Genomic DNA, 13,582 nt, shown 5'->3' with positions numbered 1-13,582 from the left:
AATATATTATTAGTCTAGACTTTATTCTGCTTGCACATTATAAATGTGATCATGTCATGATCACTTGTACCTAAGCTCCCATAAGCTTCTGGCTCTGTGATCAGTTCTTCTTTATCTGTTAGGACATGGCCAGAACACTTTTAGAGTTAGGAAACTGTCATCTACAATGTTTAGAAATTCCAAGGATGTTTTAGTGTGGGCAGCATGAGATCTCCACTGTATGTCACTCAAATTGAAATCCCCCTTGATCACACAGTATTTTTTCCTACACCTTATAGGTGTGTAAGGAAGCGGCCATCCTTTTCCCTACTGTGAGTTGGTGGTCTGTAGCAGACCCCAACTAGAACCTTATCTTGAGCTTTTTGTGTTTGGACATGGATCCATAAGCATTCAAGATAATCTTCTTCCATGTGATCAGTGACTTTGAAACAGGTAATCCCATTTTTGACGTAGACTGCCACTCCACCTCCCCTTTCCCAATAAGTTATAACCATTGATTTTAACATTCCAATTGTGCGACTCATCCCACCAGGTTTCAGTACTACCAACTAGATCCAATTTATGTTCATAAATGAGTGATTTCTCTTGTTTATTACCTAGGCACCTAGCATTAGTATACAGGTAATTCAGCCATGTCTTCTCTCCATGTCCTTTGGTTTCTTGATTTTGTTCTCAACCTCTTGATTTTGTGCTAAGTGCTCATATCCTCCCTCTTTTCCCCTTTTGCTAGTGGTTTAACTCCTTCCTGACTATTCTAGCCAGCCTATCCCCAAATTGGTCCACCTTCTACTGAGGGGAAAGCCATCCAAACTATACACCGCCCTCTCCCCACAGAAGGTGGACCAGTATTCCACAAAACCAAAGCCCTGCATCACTTACCTAGCCAGCGGTTTACTTCCAGAATCTTCTACCATCTGTCTTCCTTTACTAGTGGACAGGAAGAATCTCCAAGAAGATTGCTTGGACATTCTTCTTCTTCAGCATGCTTCCAAGTTCCTTGAAGTCATCTACTATCTGTGAGATATACCACAATGCAGCGTCATTAGTGCTGATATGAAACATTTTCAATGGATCCTTGTTCATTGCCTTCAGTAGCCTATCCAATCTTAGAGGGACATTGCATGTCTTGGCTCCAGCAAGGCAGGACTCTGTCCTGTTGCCCACATGTCCCTGGCAGAATGTTCTTTCGATTCTTCTGAGTACTGAATCGCCAACAAGGATTGTCTGTCTTCCTTGGACTGCTGGAGAACTCTTTGTGGGGAAGCTTGATTTTTCTTACAGGTTGGGCTGAGCTGCCATCCCAATATGCGTCCTGTATGTCTCCTTTCCTTTGGACCTGCTGGATTTCAAGAGTTATCTTCTATAGTTTCCACGCTGAGAACCTGGTATCAACTAGAAACTTCTAACTGTGCAGAATTCTTCCTACATAATTCTTCTCTTTGGTGGCTACAGCCTACCCATCCTCCTGTGTCTCCAACCATGAAGAATGCTGCTGTGACCTCTTGCCTCTGGTGGTTATGAACTGCTGGGCTTCCTCTCTGACTTTCTCTCGCCCTGATTTCTTTGTGCCCAGCTCTATTCTTCCATGAAACTGGGGTACGGGTGTTCCCCCAAGGCTGTGGAAGGTTGTGACAGCAAATATCACGTTTGTTATTTCTGTAGAGGCCCTGAATCTGGGCAGCTAGGCTGGACATTATGCCATTCCCACCCACAGCCCACTTCAGGGGTCCAATCTTGGGAAGGGCAGAAAGCTCTGGTTGCTTACACAGTCTCTCACACTCAGGGAGGGGTAAATCAGTTTGTAGCCCCATTTGTCTAGGAAATAATGAAGGTAGTTGGAGGGACTTTCTCTCCTTCCCTACCCCCCACATGTATTAAGAGTTGATAAATAAGGCATCCGCCACACTCAGGATGGTCTGAGATGAGTCAGAACCAGAGAATTCTGGGAGTTGTAGTTCCCAGGGCTGGTGGGAATTAGAGGCTGTCACAAGAGGGATGCTGGGAGGGAGTGCCAGAAGATATCAACAACCCCTTCTCTCGGACCAAGGAGAGACCAGGAAAACACCAGAAGCTTTGGATCTATCTTGTAAGGGCTATGGAAGAAGCTTGTGCTATGATAAAACAAAGGAAGTGGCTGTGGGGGAACAGAAGTGGGGACAATTGGTGGTCAGACCCAATGTCTGCTTCGCTATCTAGAGACCACAGGTAAAATTTTCAAAAGTGCCTATGTGACTTAAGTACCCAAGAACTGTTTTCAGCGCAGCCCCAGAATGTATTTTTCTGGCTAAGGGTTTGAAACAGCATTGCCTTGTCTATACTTGCAGTCACAATGTTTCAGTTCTGGTTGAGGAAAACCCATTTCTGACAAATGTGGAGTGATTTATGTCAGCTGTGTGGCTGTTTAATTCCAGAGCCAGCCACAGACTAGTTAGCCCCCATCTGCCTCTCCCCTAAGAGGCCAATCCATTAACCAGGAACAGCAGGCCATAAAGTCTACACAGCCTTTCTCCTGATCACATCGCCCTGTACAGCAACTATGGGGCTGGACGGGTTTATGGAGTCACTATACCAGTTCAGTGCCACCCCCAGATTCCCTTTTCTGCCAGGGGCTTCCCCAGTAGCCAACTTAACCTAGCTTTACAACATTATTGTGCTCCAGGCGTTGTGCAAAAGTAGCCATTAAGAGACCTAAGAACTGGGCCCTTGCTTTTGTGAAAGCCAGAAGAATTGCGATTTTACTGACAACGTCTGCGATTTCTGCTGGAATCTGTGAAGTGAGACCAGCCCCATAGTAGCACCACTTGCAGCTGGAAACCCTGTGGCCTAAAGCAAGGAGATCATATTAGAGATGAGTAAGGCTGAGTCATCTGGTTAAAACTCTTTGAGCTGACTTTTGGGCAATAAGTTTTAAATATCCTTGCCCGATAAACAGATCTGAACACGTTGCTCTCCTGAGATGAAATTGTTCTGGTGGGTGCCTCCCATGCCTCTTATTCTTGCCTGTTACTGATCTTTATTATGCAGGTTTTCTAAACCATTCCCTATCAATTAATTGGTGACTATTTTTGCCTTTAATGAGTGAGGTTTTTTTTCTTACATACCCAGGATGCCTTCTCCAAATCTCTGTTCTCAGGGCATGACACCTTTAATCTGTATTCTGCTACAATAATGCATTATAGGCCAGATTCTCCGGTCTGCTATGGCCACTTTGCACCATTCAATCATAGGGGAACTCTCCGCTGGCATAAAACTAGCAAAGGTGGCATAGCTAGTACCTGACTCCTGTTTCAGCCATCCCCCTCAAATCTTTGGCCTATGGGTCTTGTGTGGGAAGGGGTGAGGAGCTGTTGCAGAGCTCCAATATGTCTATTCCCTGCTAGTGTAGGATCACTTAAGGCCCTTGCACAAGTGATATAAATTAAAGTAGCTCTTCAGCTGTTCTAGCTTATGCCAGGACTAGGTAATTTAGGATCAGGGAGCATCAGCCAGCTCCCTGGAGAATAGAGCCCTATATGTTGAGTTCCTCAGAGATGTATGATTCAGATTCATTATAATGCTCAGAAGTGCTGTGATGAAAGAGGAGCAAGAAATTCACCATGATTTGGGGGTATGGTGGGGTGGTGACACACCCTACAGTTTAGTTGCAATACTTCTTCACTCAGGCCTTCAAATTAAGGTGAAACCCTGCTGTGGTTTTCTCTCCATCTCACAGTCATAATATAAATGGTGACTGCTTTCTATGATGGGGAGGAGGAGAAGACTGTAATGAACCAAGTGCTGGGTAACCTTACCTTAGTTGGTGTTAGCAAAAAGAAAAGGAGGACTTGTGGCACCTTAGAGACTAACCAATTTATTTAAGCATGAGCTTTCGTGAGCTACAGCTCACTTCATCGGATGCATTTGGTGTTGGTGTTGCGAGGCATGTTTTTCCATTTATCTAAATAGGAAATACACCCCCTCAGCTGCTGATTAGATACATACAATGAGTTAGAATGCTAATCTGTCACATTTAGAATCAATCAATTAGGAGATTAGGACTATAAATGCATTTAGCATTAGTATAAAGGAGATATTTAAACCATATGCTGCACTTAGAACAGGTTTCAGAGTAGCAGCCGTGTTAGTCTGTATCCGCAAAAAGAACAGGAGGACTTGTGGCACCTTAGAGACTAACCAATTTATTGGAGCATAAGCTTTTGTGGGCTACAGCTCACTTCATCGGATGCATAGAATGGAACATATAGTAAGACAGATAGATATACAGATAAATTGGAAGTTACCATACAAACTGTGAGAGGCTAATTAGTTAAGATGAGCTATTATTAGCAGGAGAAAAAAACTTTTGTAGTGATAATCAAGATGGCCCATTTAGACAGTTGACAAGAAGGTGTGAGGATACTTAACTTAAGGAAAGGTTTCAGAGTAGCAGCTCTGTTAGTCTGTATTCAGAAAAAGAAAAGGAGCTCTTTATAATTCTTGACGTCTGATTTGTGTCCATTTATTCTTTTACATAGAGACTGTCCAGTTTGACCAATGTACATGGCAGAGGGGCATTGCTGGCACATGATGGCCTATATCACATTGGTAGATGTGCAGGTGAATGAGCCTCTGATCGTGTGGCTGATGTTATTAGGCCCTGTGATGATGTCCCCTGAATAGATATGTGAGCACAGTTGGCAATGGGTTTTGTTGCAAGGATAGGTTCCTGGGTTAGTGGTTCTGTTGCATCAAGAATTATAACATTCAAAAACCAGTTGGAGAACACTTCAATCTCTTTGGTCACTCGATTACAGACCTAAAAGTTGCAATTCTTCAACAAAAAAACTTCAAAAACAGACTCCAATGAGAGACTGTTGAATTGGAATTAATTTGCAAACTGGATACAATTAACTTAGGCTTGAATAGAGACTGGGAGTGGTTGAGTCATTACACAAAGTAAAACTATTTCCCCTTGTTTATTCCCCCCCCCCCCGCCCCCACTGTTCCTCAGATGTTCTTGTCAACTGCTGGAAATGGCCCACCTTGATTATCATGACAAAAAGTTTCCTACCCTCCACCCCTGCTGGTAATAGCTCACCTTAAAGTGATAACTCTCGTTACAGTGTGTATGGTAACACCCATTGTTTCATGTTTTCTATGTATATAAATCTCCCCACTGTATTTTCCACTGAATGCATCCAATGAAGTGAGCTGTAGCTCATGAAAGCTTATGCTCAAAATAAATTTTTTAGTCTCTAAGGTGCCACAAGTACTCCTGTTCTTTTTGCGGATACAGACTAACAGGGCTGCTACTCTGAAACCTGTCATGCTGCACTTAGTGATTATCATGTTAAGCGATACTGTGTGCAGATCACACTATAGATGGGCTATTGTAATCAGATCACTACTTAGTTTGTGGTATTACTAATTAGGCTGTTTCACCTTTGGGCCCCATTGCATTCAACTAAATGGAGAATGAAATGAAATGTCAAGGTCATAATGACATAAATAGTGTGTGTTGGATTTTAAAATGTATGATGTATCTGAGAATGTGTTAATCTGTTTCAAACGTGCTGAAAAGCTCTTGCAGAGTCACAAATGAATTAGCCCTTTAATGAGATACTTTGATGACCCCATAAACTCTCTGATGACCCCATAAACTTTCTGCTGGCAGATATCAATTAGGGCAATGCTAATTGTTCACTAATGGTCAAATTCTGCTCACCTGGCACATTTATCTCAGTGACTAAAGTGGTCCTCTGTCAAACCCAGCAAAGGTCCTTCAGTGTCATACTCTGTCTCAGACTGGTTTTAGAGAAGCCAACCCCCAAAACTCCAGTGGAAGTCAATGGCAGGTGCTTAGCAACTCTGAAAATCAGCCTCTATGGCCCAGATCCTCAAAAGTATTTAGGTGCCTAACTTCCACTGGAGTCAATGGGATTTAGGCACTTTGAGGATCTAGGCCTAGACAATTAGATAGAAGGGATGTCACAGGGCAAGGGCTAAACACAGTTACATTCGGTCAAGGATCTGCAATGGGTATAAATGATAGTGTGCTTAAGTGTTTAAACCTTTCAGTCAATGGTGCTGTTACCTTAAAAATTCCCAGCATGTCACAGTCTGTCCCTTTAAAAACTGACCTTGAAACTGCTGTAAAGCAAAAACTCTTTGGCATCTCGACGAGAGTACCTGGGGAATAAAAATACGGCTATTCCTGGGGCTTGCTTAGAAGGTTAGAGGGTGTGTCAAGGAAGGAAGCTGGGTGGGAATCCCACAATGTAGTGTGAGGAACTGGAATTGTCTGGGTGGGGTAGGCAGCAGGATGTAAGATGGAGCTCTAGGGCTAAACTCTGCTGGATTTAAGCTATGCGACTCCATTGACTTCAGTGGAGCTGTGCTCACTTCCAGTACGTTTGGGAGTGGGTGCCCAATGGGGCTATGATAAAAAGCAAGGGAAAGTAGGTCAATGTGTAACAGTCCCTGTACTGAGAGGTGTGACTGGTGGCTCTGCAAAGCTAGCAGAGCATCCCCAGCCTATTCCCCTCTCAAGCCCTCATCAAAAAGTCCAACAAAGTCCATGGAAAAATTCCCAGTGACTTCATTGGGCTTTGGTGCAGGCTCTTAGACAGGGAGGGAAATGATGTAAAAGTGGATCTGGTCTTCATTACGTCTCCTCCCCTCAATGGTGAGAGAGAGGTTGGGAACCTCCTTGGGTGGAGAAGACGCTCTCCCACCACTTGGCAGGAGCAGGCAATTTTATTTTGATTTTTAGGGGCTCCTTCTGTAGCCACAAGAATTGTGGGTGCCTAATCTGCCATGACTATAGACTCGAGAGGCCAGAGCTGCTGTCTGAAACCAAAAGCACTGAGAGGTCCGACTGTGGGCAAGGCTAAAAATGTGATGGCTGCTTTCAAGGACTGGTGCAAACCCATTTATCCCAAAGGTTTCAGCAGCATCCTCAAACATGGAGCTGGATGGGGCTCTGGATTCATTTATTCAGATGCCTTTTTCTTTTGTGCGTCTATCAGCTTCTCCAGGGCCATCCCAGAAACCAGACCCACAAACAATTATCATCAAAAATGCCAAGCAGTGTTCAGAGGAAAACAAAGCTCCTGGAAGAGCAGCCCATCCCCACAACAGGCTCCTGTAATAATAATAATGGGGTATTTATCATTTATATTACTGTAGTACCTAGCGGCCTGAGTCAGCATCAGATCCCCATTTCAGTAAGTCCTATACACGCAGGCACATGTAGTAAAGAGACTGTCCTTGCCCTTAAGAGTTTACAAACCCAGCTATCCTCTAATCTGAGATTAATTCAAAATGTGCTCCAGTTCCACCATAAACTAGGTAGCTCGATGCAGGAATCCCTAGGTGAAATTCTACCGCCTTTGTTAGGCAGGAGGTCAGACTAGATCAGTGGTTCTCAACCCGTGGGCTGCATGTGGCCCAATTAGCACACAGCCGCGGCCCAGGGCAGCAGGGTCCAGGGCTTCGACTGCTACATGGTGGGGTCTGGAGTTGGGGTCAGGGCTGCCACACAGCCCCGCACAACAGGGTCCTGGGTCGGGGCTCCCGCACAGCAGAGGTTGGGTCGGGGTTGCTGCCTGGCCCCATACAGCAGGGTCCAGCACAACAAAGTCCAGGACTGGGGCAACCACCAGGCCCCACACAGCAGGGGTTGGTGGCAGGGTTGGGTCGGGGCTGCTGCCTGGCCCCACATAGCAGGGTCCAGGGTTGGGGCTGGCGCCTAGCCCTGCACAACGGGGATTGGGGTTGGAGGAAGGGTTGGGTCAGGGCTGGACCCACACAACGGGGTACAGGGCCCCTGCTGCCTGGCCCCACCACCAGGGCTCTGCTCCTGGCCCCACCCTGTGGAGGGGTCTCTGGGCTGGGGGCGCTGGGCCTAGTGGTGTGGAGGGGGATGGGAAGGATGTGGGGGGGGGTGCTGTGGTTCTCAACCTGCAGCCTAGGTAACATATTGTGGGCTGCATATGCAGCCCACAATGATTAATAGGGTGAGAACCACTGGACTAGATTATCACAGTGGTCTCTTCTGGCTTTGAAATCTATGAATCCCTCCCCCCTCCAGAAAAAGCCTTTGCAAACAGATGAGATTTAACATCTCTAAAGATCACACCATGGAGTTGTGATTTATTTGTATTGTGGTAGCACCTGGAAGCCTCAGTCCCAGGGGTCATTGTGCTGAGCACTGTACAGACGGAACAAAAAGGACCTGGGCTCTGGCAGATCAAAGGGAGAAATGAATTCCAAAGTTGGCAGCCCCTCCCTGAGCATGTGCTGCCCCCAACCATCTCCTACGTAAACCCGGGGGCTCTTAGCACAGATGCTTCAGACGGTCACAGCAGCGGAGCACCAGGAGAAAGTGACACCTGTGGAAACATACTGCAGCTGGGGGGGAGGAGAAGGCTTGGCTCCTCGGGGTTTGTACAAATGGAGACTAGCATGTGACGTGTTCCTGCTTCTCTGCTATAGGAGGTACAGGCTGAATTGCTGTTTCCAGTGGGTGTGGGTCACTGGCTGGGTTCCACCAGTGGAAGCTGGCAGAATCTGGGCTAATGAAAATCTGCTGTGAGGGTGGGTGGAGCCAAGGTAAGGCAAGCAGCTGCAATCCTTACTTTGAAGGAGGAGCCGGAGCCAGTTGGTGCAGCCCAGAAGCAGGCTGGGGAAGGGGAATGGCCCTGGAGCCCAGCCCAGCAGATACAGGAGCATATCTTGGGATAGTACATTTAGCATAGAGCTGGGCAGCCTCTGTCTGTGGGGCTCTTTGGATCCCGGGATGAAAGGCAGCCCTGCCTTCGCTAACAAAACTCATGGGGGGTTTCACTCCCTTCCCTCCCATGGGGGGAGGAGTGCAGGTAATCCTAGTGAAAGTAACACTAAAATCCAGTCCACCATATGCATTGTTCTAAAGAACATACATGCTTTAACATGTTAATTAACACGTTAACAGCGTGACTAAATCATAGTGTAGACAGGACACAAACCCAAGCAGGGGCGTGCACGGGAATAAAAATTTGGCCGCTTTTGAAGGGGCACTTTCTGTGCCCTCCATGGCCGGAGGAGCTGGCTCTCCCCTGCCCCGCACCCCAGGAGCTGGCTCTCCCCATTGCAGCCCCAGTGGAGTTGGTGAATTTCTCCTGCCTCTGCAGCTGGAGGAGCTGGCTCTTCCCTGCCCTCCCCAGAGCCGAAGGAGCTGCCTCTCCCCACCGGGACCCTGGGGCTGGTGGAACTTGCTCTCCCCCGGCAGCTGGAGGAACTGGATCTTGCCCCAGGGCTGGAGGAGCTGTCATCTCCCACCGCAACCCAGGGCCAGAGGAGCTCACTCTCCACACCCCAGCTCCAGAGGAGTTTTCTGCCTCCATTGATTGGGGAGGGGGCATGTCCCCCTTGTGCATGCCCCTGAACCCAAGGGATAAACCCAACTTAGCAGCAAACAACGGCCTGAAACAAACCTTCTTGTGGTGTCTGCATAAGTTCTAAAAGTTCTCAAATAGTTCTATGTGCTTGGAGTTTTCCTGGAACACATGAGAGCTGTATATGGGTCCTCCAGCCTTCAGCTTAGATAAAAAGAGAAGGTTAGTCAAGTCTTTCCCTGTATTTTCCCTGTGCAATATTGCAAACACTCAGGCAAAGTAATTTAGTCCTGTAGGGAAACGGCAAGACATTGGCTTTTATCTCAGCTGCAGAACAAGTTCTTGCATCACCAACTGAAATAACTGTAGTTGTCTGCGGTCACTGTAACCAAAAGGATATTCAGCTTTCGCTGAGGGGGCTGTTTAAATGTTTGGGGAAGAGAAAGAACGTGAATGTTGTTCCTTGCACTGTGCTGAAATTGTATCTCAGCAAGAAAACACAACTAACGTTCCAGAAGATTGTGGGCCACTAACGATCCAGGCAGCTCGAGAAGCTCTGAAATTTGCCAAGAGTCTCAGATGCCCAGTTCTTATTCATTTTCATGAGAATTGCATGTTCAAATCCTGTCAGTGGTATTGAACATCTCAGCCCAGTTTGTTTTTCTTCTAAAGGAGAGACTGCTTAGCTCAGGGAGTTGGAGTTAGGTTCCATCTCCCATTGCCATCCTACCTCCTGGGCAGCAGTTCACACTCAAACCAAACTACTGTAGGACTAGCTGAAAATTGTTACCATTAGAAGCCTATTCGGGAGCCTACGTGACGGTCTGCCAATGTGTATGTGCCTCACAGAGTAGATGCAGCTTCTTATTATCCTTCATCTCTTCCCTCCTTCTTGTCTGTTTATGGTCTTTTCTTTTAGTGCATGTTTGGTTACCTTTCAAGGAAAGAGAAGAGTAACTTGTTAGAGGGGGGAACAGACAGGTCTGATTATCTGAAGCCTGATCTAATAAGTTGCTTGTAGCCACTTATTTTTATTCATTTGTCTGGTTTGCAAATTAATTCTGAATTCAAGTAGAGCTTGAAGCTAGATCTTCAGCTAGTGTAAATGGGCATAATTCAGCTGAAGTCAGTGGGGCTATGCTGATTTGCATCAGCTGAGGATCTGGCCCTGTGATTGTATTGCGTGAGCAATGGTAGAAGTTGCCATGGCTGTGGAATCTCTCTGATTAAGACATTATGACATAGTCTGTGAATTCCGCCTCATTCATTGTGGGGGTCCGGGTAGATTTCTCATTCAGCAGCACTGTGGCTAGGAGACTTTCACATTTTCTCATTGGAACTAGATAGGTTTCAAAACATCCTCTGTTGTTTAGTTGTTCCTAGTCTTCTCCCGGTTGTTTCTTCCTAGCAGTTTCCCTAGCCCTATCGTATGTGAAATTCAAGACTGTTGACAGTGTCTCTTCTCTGGGCTGTTACTAGGATCCGATACATATGCATGTTGGAGCAAAGCACACATTAACAGACATGTAGGCTTAGTCATGAGTTTATTGAAAAAAATCTAACGCAGGGCAATTAACTGGTACAAAGTTCCAAAAGAGCTGGAGGGCTGGGTATTGGGTACAGACAAGATCTGCATAGACTGCAAACTTGTAAATGCTTTGTGATGCAATCTGAATAACTTCCTTGATCTCTTATTGCCCTGGTAAATCATTTACTGACTAGGCTTTTTTGCAAAATCTGCTAATAATCCCTCTACAAAATAGTTTATAATCAGTTCAGTTTGATGAAGAATGACAAAGCCCCTTACTCCTACCAGGAAGCTAACTGCTCCACTGTGATGCTTGTAAAAATCCCAGTTCGAGCTGTAAAAAAGAAACTTAAGGGATTTGGATGCCCAAAATCCACCGCAAGGGAGAATTTGAAAAGCCCAGCTTCTCTCCCTCCCTCTGTCTCTTGTGTGTAGGGACAGATGTTCCGAAATCAGGACTATCCTGCGGTTGTGTGGGCTGGGGCTGGTGGTAACTAACCATATTTTACATGTGGATCTGAAAGTACAGAGGCAGGGGCAAAGATTTTCAAAAGTGACCAATTATTTTTGGGTGCCCACCTTGAGACTATGTTAAAGAGGCCTTGTTTTCAGAGGGTGGGCGTGTAGCACTTGCTGAGAATCGGGCTCCTTCATGACACGTTGGGCACCCAAAACTTGAAACATTTGAAAAATCTTGGCCAAAAGACTTTGAAAGCTGTGTTTGCCGTGAAATGTTGTGTTTATGGAAGGTGTCGGCTTGACAGCCCTGGAGACCTCCCAGAAGAAGAGCTGTGGCAGCAACCTAGGCTCCCCCAAACTACCCACCAATGTGCCTCTCCTTGAGCCTCAAGCCACTATCCTGCCTCAGGTAAGAGGCCTTTGAAGGGAGAGGTAACTCAGTCTCCATGCACTCTGTGCAACCCATGGTCTCTGATATTGCCAACAAGGCTGCGGGTTAGTCTTTGTTTTGTGAACACTTCTCCACTGGAAGGAGACCAGCAGTTCACTTTCCACAGGACACCTCTCTTAGCTACTGACCATGGCAGGCTTTGAACTGGCAGCCTACAGGTGCAAGCCTTTCTAATCCATAACCACACAGAGAGACAAGAATGGTGGGGTTACGGTAAACGTAAAGCAAAGTGCCTGTTGGATGGGAGTGCACTTAAGCTGTAAGCAACTCCAGAGAAGTTTGAGTTGTGCTGTTCAGCATGGAGGTCAGTGTACTTGCAATCTCTGAACCAGAGCTCCTCCTCCTCTTCCCTTTACTCAGGAGGCAGAGTTCTTCTTGGTCAGCCTCTTTCCCACACAGCTGGCCCTTTCCTGCCATCAAGTAAGTGCATTGGGCTTTTGTTGGTCACGCCTGCAGAAGCAACTTAGGTACTGCAGTGACAGACACTAACAAAAACCCCATCGTTACTAAACGAGGATTAAAGACAGGCCTGCCCTGTCTGACAAGATAATTCAGGAAGTCGCGATAAAACTACTCTTCCACTTCTCTCCTGTTCATTTTCACTTAGCTGAAATATGTAACTGAAAGGGTCTGTGCCCCTTGCAACATCTTGAAGAAACATTGTTTAAGTCACTCACTTTAATCTACTATGGTCTACTATGCAGCTAGCTAATGTTGTTTGTATTGGTGTGGTGCCCTACGACCCCATCAGCGTCAGTTCCCATTGTACCAGGCATTGTGCAAACACCTAGGAAGGTGCAGTCTCTGCTCTGAACAGCTTACAGTCCAATTTAAACTATAAAAGTATCTCTCTCCCAGCCCCTCAAATAAAGAGTAAAAGGGCAGGTGGCAAAGGTAGAGTAGGAAGCCCTTCCCTTTAATTTGTGGCCTTCCTAGATACAGTAATATGTGCTGTCACCACATCACCTGAGGCTGTAACCTTGCCAGAAGTCACAAGCCAATCATTGTCAGGAATCCACCTTACATTTCCCTCCTTCCCCCCACCCTCATGGCATCTTTAATCATAACATTCTTATAAAAGATTTTGGTTGCACATCCATTCATCCCCCCCAATACACGTCATGGGCCAGTATACGTGCATTGTTTGCAGATCTACTATGCATTTCAAAGCTCTTCATTTTGCAGATCCCTGGATCTTTTGTCTTCTCTGTACTACTTTCAGTACAACACCTACCTTCCTTTAGACTCTTGCCAGGTCTGACTAATTCTACCTCTGAATCACACGTCCTGTTCTAAGACTTAAACATGTTCAGTTACTTAGACTGCCAACTAAGTCAAGGTTATGAAGTCAAGAAAGAAAAAGGTGCACACAGATGCATTTGGCTCTCATGCTTGCTGTCTTGATCCTTGGCTATTTTGGGTTACCAAAGTATTCTAGGCCTTTATCCCATATATTTTTCACAAACAGTTCTTGGGTGGAAAACTTGCATATTTCACCCACAGAGAAAATGAAGTCTGGGAGTAGATGTTTCAGATATTTGCCAAGGCTGGGTATGTCATTGCATTTGCTTTCAGGCCACTGGAAGAACTACGCACTTGTTTTCAAGAATTAATTTCTCCCTTCGCACAAATGAAGTAAAAAAAGAAAAAAAAATCTCTAGGAGCGGAAATGTCTGGAATTCTCTCCACGTGTCCATCATAGGATCTGGATGTTGGTGGCTCAGCAGGTGCACAATCTAGGGAAATGCGCATAGACCGGGTACTCCATTCATACAGCACCCATGGATC

Source organism: Eretmochelys imbricata, chromosome 6 (genome assembly GCF_965152235.1).
Source record: "Eretmochelys imbricata isolate rEreImb1 chromosome 6, rEreImb1.hap1, whole genome shotgun sequence".
NCBI lineage: Eukaryota > Metazoa > Chordata > Testudines > Cheloniidae > Eretmochelys > Eretmochelys imbricata.
This window is presented reverse-complemented; position numbering follows the sequence as displayed.